General features: G+C 33.9%; 2 long non-coding RNA genes across 4 annotated transcripts; both read right to left on the reverse strand.

The window, feature by feature from the left end:
• Nucleotides 1-5,839: 5,839 nt before the first annotated feature.
• LOC144547974 (uncharacterized) lies at nucleotides 5,840-7,883 on the reverse strand. Of its 3 annotated transcripts, XR_013509192.1 has the most exons (5): nucleotides 7,260-7,883; nucleotides 6,852-6,954; nucleotides 6,383-6,441; nucleotides 6,209-6,241; nucleotides 5,840-6,113 (listed from the first exon to the last, which is right to left on the reverse strand). It is a non-coding gene; the product is annotated as an uncharacterized LOC144547974 (long non-coding RNA). The 3 variants fall into 3 exon arrangements; XR_013509191.1 differs by lacking the exon at nucleotides 6,383-6,441 and having other exon boundaries at nucleotides 7,260-7,882; XR_013509190.1 differs by lacking the exons at nucleotides 6,209-6,241; nucleotides 6,383-6,441 and having other exon boundaries at nucleotides 7,260-7,881.
• A 4,643-nt stretch (nucleotides 7,884-12,526) lies between these two features.
• Nucleotides 12,527-15,972, reverse strand: LOC144548029 (uncharacterized). The gene is made up of 6 exons (XR_013509210.1): nucleotides 15,430-15,972; nucleotides 14,808-14,845; nucleotides 13,886-14,335; nucleotides 13,559-13,661; nucleotides 12,859-12,887; nucleotides 12,527-12,763 (listed from the first exon to the last, which is right to left on the reverse strand). It is a non-coding gene; the product is annotated as an uncharacterized LOC144548029 (long non-coding RNA).
• Nucleotides 15,973-17,780: the final 1,808 nt, after the last annotated feature.

Raw genomic sequence — 17,780 nt, forward strand, 5'->3', positions numbered from 1 at the left:
ATTCTTATCCGTACCCATGAAATAAAAGCAGATACAAATATAGGGATGTCAATGATACCCTTTTAGCAGTTTATCCGACCCGTATCATATTCGATAAAGTGGGTATGGGCAAGTTTTTTTTTTCATTAGCTTATTGGGTATGGGTAGGAATTTTTTTTCATTAGCTTAATGGATAAGGGTACGGATAATGGCTATTTTGTAACCGTTATCCCATAGGGTAATTATTAAAATTAATATTATATTTAACCTTATAATTTTGGGATGTTTTATATTTTCAATTGACCTTCCAGCTAGGCCTAACGCACAGATTTATTTCCATTTCATGTCCTTAAACTATGCCTCACTGCCTCTTCTATTCCAGCACATCCCAAATATGAAATATTTGTATTGTGCCCTGTATATTTTTATTTCCCTCCTCATTTGCTTGCTGTTAAAAATAGAAAGTAAAATCTGTGTCAATCTTCCTCTCATTTTCACTTCAATTTTCTCTAGTGGTGTTAATTTGGCTTTGAACTTCGATCCTTTACGGTGGCCGTGTCTCAACCTCGTTTAAAGGACTTGATTTGAAATAGAATCACAAAAGAAGATCAAATACTGTAAGTTAAATATAATTTGTAAAACAGTACTTGAATATCTACAAATTTTTAGTTGAGTTTATAGTATAGATTCATGCCATTGAGGTGTTTGATGAAATGCTCAAACCAACATTTAGAACTATTTATTATTTGAGTTGAGTTATGGAATATATTCATGTCATTGAGGTGTTTGATGAAATGCTCCAACCAACAGTTAGAACTTTTTATTATTTGAGTTGAGTTTGTGGAATATATCCATGCTATTGAGGTGTTTGATGAAATGCTCAAACCAACAGTTAGAACTTTTTATTATTTGAAGCCAATATAAATCTAATGTATAACTCTATTTTTATTTAATTTGGAAATTTAAATAAGAAAGTTGAGAATGTAGTCGTAATACTGTTGATATGTAAAAAGGGAAAATAATTATGTAGCTCATAAGAAGTGAACCAATAAAAAACGAAATTTAGAATTCCAAGTTGGAACATCTCAGGTAGTCAGGTTGTAAGGTTTTATGGATTGTATGTCAGAATATTTTTATTTTGCCTTTATACCAAATATTTATTGATTGTTCCACACCCTCAAATGTTTACTCATGGTTCTATTTACAGAATATTACGGTGTCATCTACACAAGATCCTAACACTGTCGAGACTGATACGGAGTCATATAATAGCATCAATCATGACGATGAGTAAGAAAATAAATCTTCATTTTATTTTGAAAATAAAAATTGAAAATTTCTATTCATATGATCAAATTTTTGTTTTTCTGCAATTACTTGTTAGATATTAAATAATTTGTTACTTTAATATAGAATACCTCTTGAAATGGATGGGGAGTCACGAGAGCAAGTAGAACATGTACAAAACAATGCTAATGCTAAACCAACCAAAACCATATCAACCAGGAAGCTGAGATCTAAGGTATGGGATGATTTCGAAAAGAAGGTACAACCTGATGGGTCTTACAATGCTAAGTGTAAGCACTGCAAGGCAATACTATCGACCGGTGGTAAAAGGGGAACAAGTCACTTGAAATACCATTTAGACCATAGTTGTGACGCGTATAGTAAAGCCAAATTCGAATGCTTTGAGTTTATACAAGAAATAAGTCGGAAAGATTATGCAAGGATGGTTGTGGCTCATGAGTACCCTTTTAATATGACCAATCATCACTTCTTTCGGGTTTTTGTCAAGAACCTTCAACCCCAATTCAGATTGAACAAAAGAAACACAATTAGAAGTGATTGTGTGCAACTGTATCGAGAAGAGAAGGCGAATTTGTATGATGTCATTGATAAGGTTAATTGTAGAGTTAGTCTTACCACGGACATGTGGACCTCAGCCAATGTTCAAGGTTTTATTTGCTTAACATGTCATTATATTGATGACAATTGGAAAATGCAAAAGATAATATTGAGCTTTGTCCATGTTCCATTTCCACACACTAGTGAACACCTCTGAAGTGATAATGCAGAAGCTACTTGATTGGAATATTGATAAAAAGGTCTTTAGCATTGTTCTAGATAACTCTACCACCAATGATGCTCTAGTTAGAGAGATGTTGTACATTATGAAACCCAAAAGCGTACTTCCTATTGGTGGTGAATTATTTCATGTGCGTTGTGGCGCTCATATATTGAATATCATTGTACAAGAAGGTTTGGAGGCTTTGAGAGGCGTGATTCGTAATATCCAGTAAAATATATCCTAGATAGTTAACAGATTGAGATGAACTTACTTTGTTGATTTACCTTCTCCGTGGTATTATGTGGTTATGATTATAAAAATTTGTGACTTCAGAATTGAGGTCTTGTGCAACTAGGTCTGATATTGATTAGTAAATATCTCCATTTATAATTTAAAATGAATCTCCATTTCTAGTATAAATGAGCATGATATAAGGTTGTATATCTGAGAATAAGCCTAGTGCATCAATGATATATGACATGTCTCAACTAATTGCAACTTGTTACTAGAAATTTGATATTTAATGAATGACTACAGGATCTGATATTGTTGCCCAAAAATACATTATTAGCAAATTATCCCCACAATGGTCTGAAGTTTTATTTTGTCTCTCTGTCCGATTCATTCATCCAATTGGGCAAGAGTTAGATGGCAAAATTGATCTACGTAGCATATTTTTATGTTTTTCATTTTTCTAACTTATTTATATTGGGTAAGTTTGGATCGTGTAAGGAATAGTGCAAGAATAGTGTTTTATAGGTTAGTGATTGAGAATAGTGCTAACCCGAGTGGTTGGAGAATAGCACTAACTTTAGAATATTCGGGTTAGTAAAAGTGTCGTTTGGATTGTATATCTGTAATAGCGCTGTCAATGCAAGGCGATTCAATTATCATACACAATCAAGTATATACATAATTACCAATGACATAGACAAGAGCCACATTACATGAATAAAATTAAATTTAATAAACAAATTGAAAACAAACCTACTACGGTATGAAAAATGCGAACGAAATACCATAGCAGATTTATTTGAAACAAATAATTTACTTGTGGCAACTCCTGCATATCTTCAAGTTCTACAACTTGTTTCCAAATATCGCGCTTTGTACCTGGAACCCACAAAGTGGAATGGTAAGAGATTGAAAATCTCCCAGTGCGGTATTCAGTTCTAGTCGAGTTATCCTTAGATCTGACCAACTGAAACTAAAACAACACCGAGCACAAACAATATAGACTACAAGAATAATATAAGAATCAAAGAATCTAACTTACCAACTATTATCAGTCAAGAAACAAAAATATAAGTTCACTTTATGAAATGCTCAAATACCGCGAAAGAAATCAGCAAGCTAGAGAAACAATTAATAACTATAACAATCAAGCAAAATAAATATTATGACATGCCATGCTCATGTACAATAGATTTAAAAAGTTCAATCCAATTTAGTTGTGCAACCATATTATATAATCATGCTTTGTTCAAGACTAGTCCTGATAGAATAAAGTATCACTATATTAGATAACCAATTTGGTATTAACAATACTGGGTCATGCGCTACAAGTATAGCGCCTACATGACCCCGGTCATGCGCTACAAGTTCAGCGCCTACATGACCGTCAAGATTCAGGTGTGAGGTTCAACCATTTTGGTATTAACAATACTCGGTCATGCGCTACAAGTACAGCACCTACATGACCCCGGTCATGTGCTACAAGTTCAGCGCCTACATGACCGTCAAGGTTCATACAAGACTCTGATCATGCGCTACCACGAATATGGCGCCTACCCAATTTCTATTATGGCCATAACCTGAAATTATGCGCTTACCCCGAATAGGGCGCCTACATGACTAAAGTTATGCGCTACAAGTTCAGCGCCTACATAACCGAGTCATGCGCTACCACGAATATGGCGCCTATGCAATTTATGTTATGCGCTACAAGTTTAGCGCCTACATAACTGAGTCATGCGCTACCACGAATATGGCGCCTATGCAATTTATGTTATGTGCTACAAGTTCAGCGCCTACATAACAAAAATTACACGCTTACCCCGAATATGGCGCCTATGCAATTTATGTTATGCGCTACAAGTTCAGCGCCTACATAACAGAAATTACATGCTTACCCCGAATAGGGCTCCTACATGACTAAAGTTATGCGCTACAAGTTCAGCGCCTACATAACCGAGTCATGCGCTACCACGAATATGGCGCCTATGCAATTTATGTTATGCGCTACAAGTTCAGCATCTACATAACAAAATTTACACGCTTACCCCGAATATGGCGCCTATGCAATTTCTGTTATGCGCTACAAGTTCAGCGCCTACATAACAGAAATTACACGCTTACCCCGAATAGGGCGCCTACATGATCGTTAGGTTTCAGACATATGGTTCTTTAACACATTTCTTTTGTAATAAGTAAACAGTTCATATCATGCATGCTACTATTCACTTAAATCAAACTTATGATTCAACCAAATGAATTATTATAACAAGTCATGCATCAATTTCATAAAATTAAGATCATGCTTCCTATGACATTTCATGTATTTATATCATACAATTCAAAACTTCAACATAGATCTATAATTAATAAGACAAACAATTAGAAATCAACAAGTAATTATCAAAACAATAGCAACCAAGCAAACCAAATCACATTTCAAATAATATTAAACCAAATTATTCAATCATGCCATTCTCTAATCTCTTAAATCAATATAGAAATAGTCAAATACCATACTTGAGGCTTATGTATACATGTTCAAATTATCACATACTTGTCTAAAGTGTCACTATACACACCGATTTGGTTTACAATTAAGGGACCAAATATTGCATGGGTCACTAATTATAATCTCCATTTATTATGACACTTTCATGGTTCATGTAATATTATTCATTATCCAAGTACCACTACCATACGTAACAAATCAAGCAACCAAATTGACAATACTAACCAAATAATCCCGAAATTAAATCACAATCATCAAGCAATCAACATGCAACCAAATAATAATTATAATTTAGCTACCACTTTGTAAATTTCAGCACCATTCAAGAGCTTAATTACGACTAATTAATAATCAAGCAAATAAGCAATCCACAACAACAAGCAATGAAATTGACAAGAAAACAACAATAATAAAATTAGTTCGAGGAATCTGAGAATAACTCGAAACCCGCACCTTAGCACTGTCGAGATGACGAAACCAGCGTTTGGCTATGGTGTGGACATGTTTGACAATCCTTCTTAATCCAGCTATGAAGGGTCCACGCGTATGTCAAATTATCGACACTGAATCAATAGTTTAGTGCTGACATTTATTAGTTCAATTAACTATAGCCCTCAAACACTAGTACAAAAAACCCCTTCACTGACTGTTAAAATACCCCTACACCGACTGTTATAGCGGCGTCAGTAAAACCAGCGCCAGTGAAGATTACCTTTTACTGACTCTCTAAAAACAGTCAGTGTTGGGTTCAACACTGACTGTTTTAAAGCGTCAGTGTTGAGCACCAACACCGACTCTTTTGAAAAAGAGTCAGTGTTGAGCACCAACACCGACTCTTTTGAAAAAGAGTCAGTGTTGAGCACCAACACCGACTCTTTTGAAAAAGAGTCCGTGTTGACACCAACACCGACTCTTTTGAAAAAGAGTCAGTGTTGAGCACCAACACCGACTGTTTTTCTGTGTTGGCATGATTCTGTTTTGCTAGCCATATATTACCATTCAACATTTATTGACATTAAAAAATTAATATGCCACAATCACAAACAAAAGACACCAAACAAGTTAATTGCCATTAAAAATTATCAAATTACATGTTATCCAAATTACATGCCATATATCCACAAAACACACAAAAGACACCAAATTATCCAAGTTAATTGCCATCAAAAATCTATTTACTTGACTTAAATAAAAAATGCTTCTCTTTCTTGCAACCTATAACTAATATAAAGGATAGTACCACCCGAGAAGAGATGACATTCAATTGACAAGGCCTATTCAACGTAATCAACCTCACATTGCCACTTCACCTAGTACAACCTATGGATAGCAATTAGTGAAAATTAGATTTTGTACCATTAAATTTAATATCACAATGATAAAGTGTATGACAAGAGGGTAGTATGACAATATACCGTATAAGTGTATTCACTCCATGCAAACTCACTCTGCAAATTATTATCAAATTAATGCAAGCTCACCCATTAAGCAAAATTAAGAACATAAGCAATGTTGTTTTATCAATTGAAAAGAAACAGATCTAAAGTAGGAAGAGAAGATCGAGATAGGTCAATGGAAAGAAAACCAACCCAGATCTGAGTTTAGCTGCGCACTGTCAGCCAATCTTTAAAAATTCATTCCGGACAATCTACAATGCCAAATTTTTTGTTCTTTTTATAGAAATGTAAAGGAAAGTCTAAACTACATGCTTGCCAAGTTTCAGGATTTTAGTAATTTTCTAACTATTTTTAACAGATGCTTGAATGCAGGGGCAGATTGGTAAAAGATGCAGAGAACAGCATTTTTTTGGAGATTCAGAAAGCAAACTTTAAAAATAGCTAGTAAATCATAGAAAAATGCTATGAATGCAAAATTTGGGTCTAAAGTGTGTTTTTTTGAGTCCTCTATCTGACTGTTCATGTGGATTTTTGGTTTGGACTCCTGATCAGCCTGCACTGGCTGATCTGTCACAGAAGGTCATTTGGGGTTTTTGAGGTACCAGTAGAATTTCAAGGGTCAAACTTTAAAGCATTTAGTGAACAAAAATAATGAACTTACCATCTCGTAGAGACATATTCAGTATAAGGAGGCTCCGAGTAAAGTTCCCTTGCTAGCCCCAAATCCGCAATTTTAACTATTCCATTCTTAACCAATATATTTTCTACAAAAAATTGAAGCATCTTTTCATTGTTGCATCCCATTACAGAATTCAGAAATATGCTCACACAATTCAGAAGTTACATATTTACCCTTACAAATTATATCTCTCAACAGGTCTACTACAGGGCTGTTACTGGTATATACTGGTCAGTACCATACTAACGGTGAAACATCAAGAACCACTTAGAATGTAAGCAAGACCACTTAGAATTTAATACATTATTCCTCTTAATAAAATAGAGCAATCAAGAACAATAAATAAAAATTGGAGCAATCAAGAACATCAATAACTGCCTTAGTAATTACCTTCAGACCAGTAGTCTTTTTCGACATCACCATCGATTGCACCTGGATGGCTATATTACCCCTCATATGAATATCACATAATATGATTGCTGAAGATAAATAGTTCTGTCTTTTGTCGTGCATTCTTAATCCACGTATATAATAAGACTAATAATTAATCAAAGAAAAGAGAAAATGGGATGTAGTTTTTGGAAGAAATTTCATGTACACTTAGCATCCTGTTTCACACCTGTATACCTTAGCATCAATATTCACCCAATTACTGGTAATACATATGAATAATTACTGGTACTATATAATCCACCTACATAAGACTAATAATTAATCTACACTTAGCATATCTAGGCCCGTTATAATGAAACCGTGTTAGCATAGTACCTTTGTAGTCTGAATCAAGAAACGAACCCACTTGTCTTACTATCAGTTTGCAGATTTTAATTTATCGATTGTGTCTTCGTCTTTCTCCCTTCAGTACATAATCAAAGATAATCAAGAAAACTAAAGAGTGTTAGAGAAATACACCTTTTCCTCTTATCCATCCTATAAAATATTTGCCATCTGTACTGCCTTCCACTCATTCTACCTCAATTGAGATTTGAAGGTACATGGATACTTAATTTGAGATAAATTACAGCTCCAGTGCATGTCGGAGGGTCAGTTAGAGAAACTTAATTCAAGTAATTTGCACAATTATAGTTTACTGGCCTAATTTTTTCAGATGATAATTCTATCAAACCCTAGTTAAGGATTCACACTTACAACAGCAAAAAAAAGAACCCAAAAACTTTTAGAAACAAATATTATACTGGAATTTTTGTCTATCTTTGCTCATTTGCAGGCAACGTAATGTATTTACCTCAATAATAATAAATCCATAATTACCATTAACAAGCTTTAAAACTACCCATTCCTAACAAATCAATTAACAAAATAGAAAACTAACCTAACAGTGGAGAAGAACGACAGGGCGGAGTTGTGGAGACTGGAGAGCCGCAAGGACGGTGATCGGCAGCCGGCGGAGGCGCGGTCGACGGTCAGTGCGGAGTAGCGGAGGCCGGAAAGACACAGTGGCGGAGAGTGGTAGGGGTCAGGGAGTCGCAGAAGAATCGGGGCGGACTGACGGAGAGAAAGAAGAGCGATAGAGAGAAAGGGGTAGGCTGGGCTCGGCGAGAGAAGGTAGATGCGGCTAAGGACGGAGAAATCGAACCTAGAAGACAGATCTAGCGGTAGCGGTGTTTTTCTAGGTGAGAGAGACGGAGAGGGTTTCTCGCAGAGAATAGGGAAATGAAGTTTTTCGCGGCTAAAATCGAAACATATAACCGGGAACGAAAATTTCAGCGGCATCTGCCAAAAAAAATCACCGACGGTTTTTCCAAAAAACAGTCAGTGTTTGAACTCCAACACTGACTGTTTTCCGAAAAACAGTCAGTATTGATTATTAACACTGACGGTTTTTCAAAAAACAGTCAGTGTTGGTGTTCAACACTGACTGTTTTTTTAAAAACCGTCGGTGATTTTTTTTGGCAGAAAGTTAAAAAATTTGCAAGGAAGAGAAATAAAAAAGATTACAAAATAATTTGTATATATAGAATTATAATATATAGATTGAATTTTATTTAAGAGATATATTTTTTGCAAAAGTTTATGAGATAAAAAATATTAAACATAACCAAAATAAAATTTCCGAAGTTTGATCATGTCTAAGCTTCAATCCAACGTGAAGTGTTTATAGTGCTTCGATGTTTCAATATTTCATCCTCTTGATTGATAGATAAATGAAAATAAAATTTCATTTCATTGCAAATCGACCGTTAATTGATTACGTAAAAATGAATGGTATGAAATTATTGACTCAATTTCAAGAGACAAATAATGATAAAATTATATAAAATTGACATTTATAAGTATTATTTGACATATAAGATGTAAAAAGAGTAGAAAATATTTATTATACATTAACATATAATTTTCTTAGATACAATTAAATTTAAATAAATTAATTTTGAATGTCTAAATTAATTCTATATAAAGAAAAAAAAACCAATTTTTAGTTTTTGAGATTTTTTTATATATCTTATCGGATTAGAATTTTGTTCATTCTGAAATATAAAATAATTTTTGAATATAATTTCAATAGAAAAATTATATTTTATTTTTAAAAATATCATGATTCGTAAATATATCATAACTTGCAAACATCCCTCTAAATTTTTGATGAGTTTATTCCAAATATCATATCTATGTGTGAATTTATTAGATTCCCTCCAAATTTTGACTACTCCCTCCACAATTATTCAGTTGGCGCCAAATATAATCGGCTATCAAAAATCATCCAATATGCAAACAACACCAAGAGCGATCTTCGCTGCACTCAAATTATCAAAATATCGTGCAACAAATCACGTTGTCCCATTATATAATTCTTTTAGTATGTTATACGAAAGATCATACTACTTAATCAATTTAAACAATTTAACCAATTAAAGAATTAAACAATTAAACAATTGTACTAGTAATTTAAACGGTTCCAATCGACCCACAAACGACATTTGGGGTGAATCCAATTTGAATGGTAATTCTTTTAGCATGCTCTCTGTTTTATGCAAAATTCATATATGCAACATGCATGTAATGCTATATAATTTTATGTGTCAAAATTATTTAACAATTTATTTTTAAATTTACAAAATTCTAAGTTTCTAATTAACATATTTTTATTTTTATGTTCTTCAACATAAACTATATTATCATATTATTTATTTATGTACATACTTTCTTAACAACTAATCAAAGTTTAAAAATATATTATAAATTTTGGAAGACTTAATTGTATTGTAAAATATCCACGAATTACTTAATTGGATTCACTTATCAAATTTGTCAATAAAAGCAAAAACCCGATTGAAATCACATTTCATATAATTAACTCATGATTTTCTTTAGGATTCTCCGTCTTCTTGTATTATCTTGTGATTATTAAATTCGTATTTGTAAAAACTTGAAAGATTTTAAGTTTTAACTTGATATTATTAAATAAATTCATGTATTACATGTGTTCAATGAAATGTTCAAAACAAAATAATATATTTTTAATTATGATATTTGAAAAAAAAAAAAAACAGTCAGTGTTGAGTAGCAACACTGACTGTTTTTAAAGAGTCAGTATTGTTACTCAACACTGACGCTTTATAAAGAGTCAGTATTGGTCCTCAACACTGACTCTTTTGGAAAACAGTCAGTATTGAGTACCAACACTGACTCTTTTCCAAAAGAGTCAGTATGGCTACTCTACACTGATGCTTTATAAAGAGTCAGTGTTGGTTCACAACACTGACGCTTTATAAAGAGTCAGTGTTGGTTCACAACACTGACTCTTTTTCAAAAGAGTCAGTGTTGGTACTCAACACTGACTGTTTTGCAAAAGAGTCAGTGTTGAGGACCAACACTGACTGTTTTTAAAGCGTCAGAGTTGGTAATCAACACTGACGCTTGAAAAACAGTCAGTGTTGGTATTCAACACTGACTCTTTCTTGAAAAACAGTCACTGTTGATAACCAACACTGACTGTTTATAAAGCGTCAGTGTTGAATAACAACGCTGACTGTTATTTAATAAAATGGTCAGTGTAGTGTGAGCAACACTGATGCTTTGCTTAAAATAGTCGGTGAAGGGGTTTTTTGTACTAGTGAAACTTACAAAATTCTTAAAAAATGGGTCCTTGTTATTATATTGCTATTGGATTACTATACTCTAAAAGGCAACACAACCAATCGGTACTAGAGCACAAGAGGTACAAAGAGGGTTCAGAACATGGCTTAAACCATAAAATAGTGAATACAATTATATAACTAATATGGATGACAAAAGAGGGTCAAACTATAATTTATTGACATAGTGCATGAACGAACCAGTACAATAATTTCTATTCGATACTTGTGGTCCGTTATAACTGAAATCAGAAAACAAAACGAAGAAAAGTCTTAGCTCTTGCATGCAACTCATATGCACCACAAGAAAAAAAAGAATGTGCAAGGGAGATTGTTAATTAAATACCGAAAATTGCTCCAATTTGTTACGAGAGGAAGAGAGTCGATCAACCTCGAGTGAACGACATGTGCTGCGAAAATCTTCATCTCCTTCATTTCTTCATAATTGCTTGACCATCGGAGAAAGTTAATCGGGTCAGGTATAAGAACAATCAATCAACGAGCAATTACCATCTCTCTTTCCTCTTCTATCTCCTCTCTTCTTTTCCAATTTACTCTCTCAATTTCTCCTTTTTTCTGTCTAGATCTCTTGTTATTTGAATTAAAAGGAATGGTCGGACTCTCCAAGAAATATCAATTGAAGCACCTTATTGGAATATTTGTATATGCACCGAATAAGGTAGTGGAATTTTACATTCCCCAAGTGATTATATTTTTATACTCCTTTATTATATCATTCTTCTAAGGAAATGAAATAATGGATTGGTCATAACTCATAAAACTTAGGAATAGAATATTATATATATATTTTACAACATGAATATATTAATAAGGGAAGATGACATTTCAGCCTAGTGGAATTTTATGCGGACATAGCAAGAGAAATATTTATATACTTTTGGGCTTGGCCATCAAAACTTTTAGAATTAATACTATGTGTCTACATGATTTTATGTTTAATAATTTATAATGTTACAATATGCAAATCTATTAAATCCTAATTTTTAAAATATAAAAGTATACTAGTACATTAGATGATATTTCATATTATTTTACCAAATACTTAATATTCTTAATATGTATGACAAAAGTATAATAATTCCTTCATATTAAATAAACTTGAACCTATTCGAAAATTGGTATGTTACACGCAATAATTATGGATGTAATCACTAGTACAAAAAACCCCTTCACTGACTGTTAAAATACCCTTACACTGATTGTTATAGCAGCGTCAGTAAAGTCAACGCCAGTGAAAGTTACATTTTACTGACAGGTAAAAACCAGTCAGTGTAGATTCTCAATACTGACGATTTTTAAAAATAGTCAGTGTTGGTGCTCAACACTAACTGTTTTTAAAGCGTCAATGTTGGTGTTCAACACTGACTGGTTTTTCAAAACAGTCGGCGTTGAGCACCAACACTAACTGTTTTTAAAAACAATCAGTGTTTGCATGGTTCTGTTTGATTCTGGGCTAGCCTCCATATTTTTACTAGCCATATATTACCATTCAACATTTATTGACATTAAAAAATTAATATGCTACAATCACAAACAAAAGACACCAAACAAGTTAATTGCCATTAAAAATTATCCAAAAAAACACACAAAAGACACCAAATTATCCAAGTTAATTGTCATCAAAAATCTATTTACTTGACTTAAATAAAAAATGCTTCTCTTTCTTGCAACCTATAACTAATATAAAGGATAGTACCACCCGGGAAGAGATGACATTCAATTGACGAGACCTATTCAACGTAATCAACCTCACATTGCCACTTCACCTAGTACAACCTAGGGATAGCAATTAGTGTAAATTAGAATTTGTGCCATTAAATTTAATATCACAATGATAAAGTGTATGACAAGAGGGTAGTATGACAATATACCGTAGAAGTGTATTCACTCCATGCAAACTCTGCAAATTATTCTCAAATTAATGCAAGCTCACCCATTAAGCAAAATTAAGAACATAAGCAATGTTGTTTTAGCAATTGAAAAGAAACAGATCTAAAGTAGGAAAAGAAGATCGAGATAGAGCAATGGAAAGAAAACCAACCCAGATCTGAGTTTAGATCTAAAGTAGGAAAAGAAGATCGAGATAGATCAATGGAAAGAAAACCAACCCAGATCTGAGTTTAGCTGCTGTCAGCCAATCTTTAAAAATTCATTCTGGACAATCTACAAAGCCAAATTTTTTGTTCTTTTTATAGAAATGTAAAGGAAAGTCTAAGCTACACGCTTGCCAAGTTTCAGGATTTTAGTAATTTCCTAACTATTTTTAACAGATGCTTGAATGCAGGGGCAGATTGGTAAAAGATGCAGAGAACAGCATTTTTTTGGAGATTCAGAAAGCAAACTTTAAAAATAGCTAGTAAATCATAGAAAAATACTATGAATGCAAAATTTGGGTCTAAAGTGTGTTTTTGAGTTCTCTATCTGACTGTTCATGTGGATTTTTGGTTTGGACTTCTGATCAGCCTGCACTGGCTGATCTGTCACAGAAGGTCATTTGGGGTTTTTGAGGTACCAGTAGAATTTCAAGGGTCAAACTTTAAAGCATTTAGTGAACAAAAATAATGAACTTACTATCTCGTAGAGACATATTCAGTATAAGGAGGCTCCGAGTAACGTTCCCTTGCTAGCCCCAAATCCGCAATTTTAACTATTCCATCCTTAACCAATATATTTTCTACAAAAAATTGAAGCATCTTTTCATTGTTGTATCCCATTACAGAATTCAGAAATATGCTCACACAATTCAGAAGTTACATATTTACCCTTACAAATTATATCTCTCAACAGGTCTACTACAGGGCTATTATTGATATAGAGTATAGACTAATGGTACTACAGTGTAACTAATGGTATAGAGTATAGAGTATATACTAATAGCATATGTTAAATCCTTATAACCTTTTCTGGTTCACTTCGATGAATCTCTTTTAGCAGAGATGCTTCGTTTGGCCCATCCATGTAACGGGGTCGTCTTGAAAATCAAGTCAAAGGAAGTCCAAACACTGTGCTGCTGGTACTGTCTGCAAATCAGGCCTAAAAACACAACAAGACCCAAAAAAAAACCAATTCCTTTTACAAACAAAAACTAGACATTATAATGGATATTTAGGAACAAACCTCATGTCATTTGAATTTTTCTGAAATTTATTAAAACATTTCAAAGTTCTAACTCTAAAAGGTAAAATATACTGGTAAATAACCTTGCTGTCCCAGAATATGCCATTTATAAAATTACAAATTAAAAATAGATTTAGGTCTTCTAATTTCTTGAAACTTTTCGAGGATATAGATTGTGATTTCCTGAAACTTTTGGTACCGAGAACACCCAAATCAGAATTGTAGTCTGCCCTGTACAAATTTTACAAAAAAGGTCATCAGCAAATAAAAACTGGTACTGGGCTGAAACTCTCCTCTTATAAAAGTTATTAGAAACCATGGCTAAAAAATACAGAAAAACATGAAATAAATCAAGGGTATAGTTCCATCCTCCTGAGAATTTTGGTATAAAGAACAAGAAATTTGGACATATGGGCTGTCCTGTGCAAAAATCACAAGACAGGCAGGTTAAAAGACCAAAAATATCAAAAATACCCTTCAGTTGTGTATTTCAGCAAAATGAAAGGAACAAGCACTGTAAAGGTCATGAGATAAATTGTATAAATCTTCATAAGAACAATATACACTAATGTAGAAGAGAAATCTAAATACAGAGAAAATTTCAAATCACTCACTGGCATTTGGGTATGCTGGTATTATACCAGTCTGTACTACTTGCCTCTATAAAAATAATTTTTTGAGAAAAAAGAGATGCACCTATTACCTATACAAGAAGTGTACCCATCTCCCTGCCATCATTCCCTATTTTACAAAAGAAATACTGATGACTTGAAAAGCAACAAAAATAAAAATTACAAACAGAATAGAAATGAACATATATAGAAAGCCTAGTTTAAAAAATAAGGCACTATATGCAACAAAATTAAGCTAGCACCATAAAACAGAATTTCAATATTGCAAAAACCATATGATCCCAATTTTAGCGAAGTAACAGTAACAACGAATTAAACAGCAGCATCCATTTGTAGCCATATGACTGTTATAAACACCCATCTAATCCTCGTGTAATTGATCAGAACAAATCAATAAAATTCATTTCACAGTCATCTCAAGTATTGAGAAGCTATTAACATATAAATTATTGGCCGTTGACTTGACTAGGATTTCAAACTCATCTCACAAACAGGTACAACATTCACTGAGGCATAACTATGTTATCTAGTCTTTGCACAACTCGATGAAGTATTTCTCATGAACCATAATTACAATCATTACTTCCACAATTCTACAACTCCAGCAGGGAAAATCAACAACCCGCGCGAGACATCACAGTACTAAATAAAATCGACAACAAGCAACAATAAAAGTGAGTGCTTTTTAATTACCCAAGAGAGGAGCAAATCGCAAAGAGGGGCAAGAAGGGGCCGGTACCAAGGCTGAGGCGGCAAAGGACAGAGAGAGAGTACCCTGAATCCGGCTGAGCGGGTTGAGAGACAGCAAGGCGGCGGTGCAGAACCAAGGCCGGCCGTGAATAATTTCAAGCTTCTGAACCTTCCCGTCAAAACCCTAGCTCAAAAATTGAAGCCGAGAAGTACAGCAAAAAGAAAGGGAGGAGGAAGTGGAATCGGACCTAAAATTGATCAGTGTTGGTTCCCCTATCGTCATCTCTGGCCAAAGAGAGGGAAGGCAGCGGAGAAGGGAGGAGGAAGTGGAATCGGACCCAAAAAAAAAAAAAAAAAATTAACGGAGAGAAAGAAGAGCTATAGAGAGAAAGGGGTAGGCTGGGCTCGGCGAGAGAAGGTAGATGTGGCTAAGGATTTCCTAGGTGAGGAGATGGAGAAATCGAACCTAGAAGAGAGATCTAGCGATAGCGGTGTTTTTCTAGGTGAGAGAGACGGAGAGGGTTTATCGTAGAGAAGAGGGAAATGAAATTTAGAAGGGAAAATGAAGTTCTTTACGGCTGAAATTGAAAATTGAAAGATATAAATCTGGGAACGAAAATTTCAGCAGCATAAATACAAAAAAAAAAAAAAAAATCACTCACGGTTAGTCTGTGTTGAAGATCAACACTGACTTCTTTTTTTTAAAACCGTTGATGATTTATTTGGCAAAGGGTTAAAAATTTTGCAAGGAAGAAAAATAAAAAAGTTTGCAAAATAATTTATATATAGAATTATATTATATAGATTGAATTTTATTTAAGAGATTTTTTGCAAAAGTTTATGGAATTAAGGGAAATTTTTGACAAATTAGTTTGGACATTCAATATTAGCTTATTTATGTTGAATTTGTACATATGTAAATCTAATTTGTACAACAGATAATATGGAAAAAATAAAAATAAAATATTTTCAAACTTTTTATAGCTTTCATGGATAAATCATACTTATAATTGTTGATTTTATAGAATTTAATTATTATTTGCTCTTTCAATATGTGTAAATATTTGTGGACTGTTCATTTTCACACGAGCAATCGACGGTCGATTTTCAATGAAATAATTCCAAAGTTATTTTTAAATGATCAAGGGAAAATATTAAACATAACCAAAATAAAATTTCTGAAGTTCGATCATGTCTAAGCTTCAATCCAACGTGAAGTGTTTATAGCGCTTCGATGTTTCAATATTTCATCCTCTTGATTGATAGGTAAATGAAAATAAAATTTCATCAACTTTTGGTACAAGAAAATAAATGCAATATTTTTTAAATCCAATGGTTCTGATTGACCAATAGATGATATATTCCCGTACATCTTCGTGAAATTACAAAACAAGAGTTTATGTTTCATGTTTATGCATGTAAGTGTGAGTCATAAACTTTAGTTTTGTCAGTTGATAAAAGTGCACGTAGGATATGTCGTCCGTTGGTCTATCAGAGTCGTTCAAATTAAAGAGCATTTGTTACGTTACGAAACTTTTAAAATTAATTTTTTTATGATTTAAATGCAAGAATCGAAAATCGTGCTAACAAAATGGAAGTTTAAACCTTAATTAAGGTTCCCCTAAATAAGTAAATTAAGTATGAATCGAAACCGCGTCGGAATTTCGAATTTCTGAACCTTTATAAGTCCAGTGCGTCCGCACTGGTGGTGAGTGCAGGTGACTGACCCGCACTGGATTCTGTTTTCCTTAGTTGTTTTCTGAATTTCTTCTCAGTGCGTCCGCACTGGATTTGAGTGCGTCCGCACTGGAGTATTCTTCTGTGTTGATTGAATTTCTTTCCAAAATCCGTCTAAGTACTGAGTGCGGGTAACCGACCCGCACTGAAATTTAGTGTGTTCGCATTACGCTCAGACATTTCCCTTGTTCAGTGCCGTTTTCATGAAAATTTGACTAAGTACTGAGTGCGTCCGCACTGGAGTATTCTTTTCTGTGTTTTCAAGCTGCCGAAATTATGCCAAGTATTGAGTGCGGGTGATCGACCCGCACTGAAAATGAGTGCGTCCGCACTCGTGTATATTTCTGTGTGTTTTCAAATGCTGAAAAATGTTCCAAGTGCTGAGTGCGGGTGGCCGACCCACACTGAATTGAGTGCGTCCGCACTCAGGGTATTTTTAACCCTAAAACTCAAATCGAACCTTCTCTCTCTCCCCACAGCCCACTTTCCCCATTTTTATGTGATTTTCGCCCAAGAGAGAAGAAAACGAGCGTGAGAGCTTCCTTTCCCGCTCAAGCCCCGATTGTTGCGAGAAATCAAAGTTGGAACCGAGTAAGCTACCGTGAATCTCTCCTAAC

The sequence above is a fragment of the Carex rostrata genome, chromosome 32 (assembly GCF_964058835.1).
Source record: "Carex rostrata chromosome 32, lpCarRost1.2, whole genome shotgun sequence".
Taxonomy (NCBI): Eukaryota; Viridiplantae; Streptophyta; class Magnoliopsida; order Poales; family Cyperaceae; genus Carex; species Carex rostrata.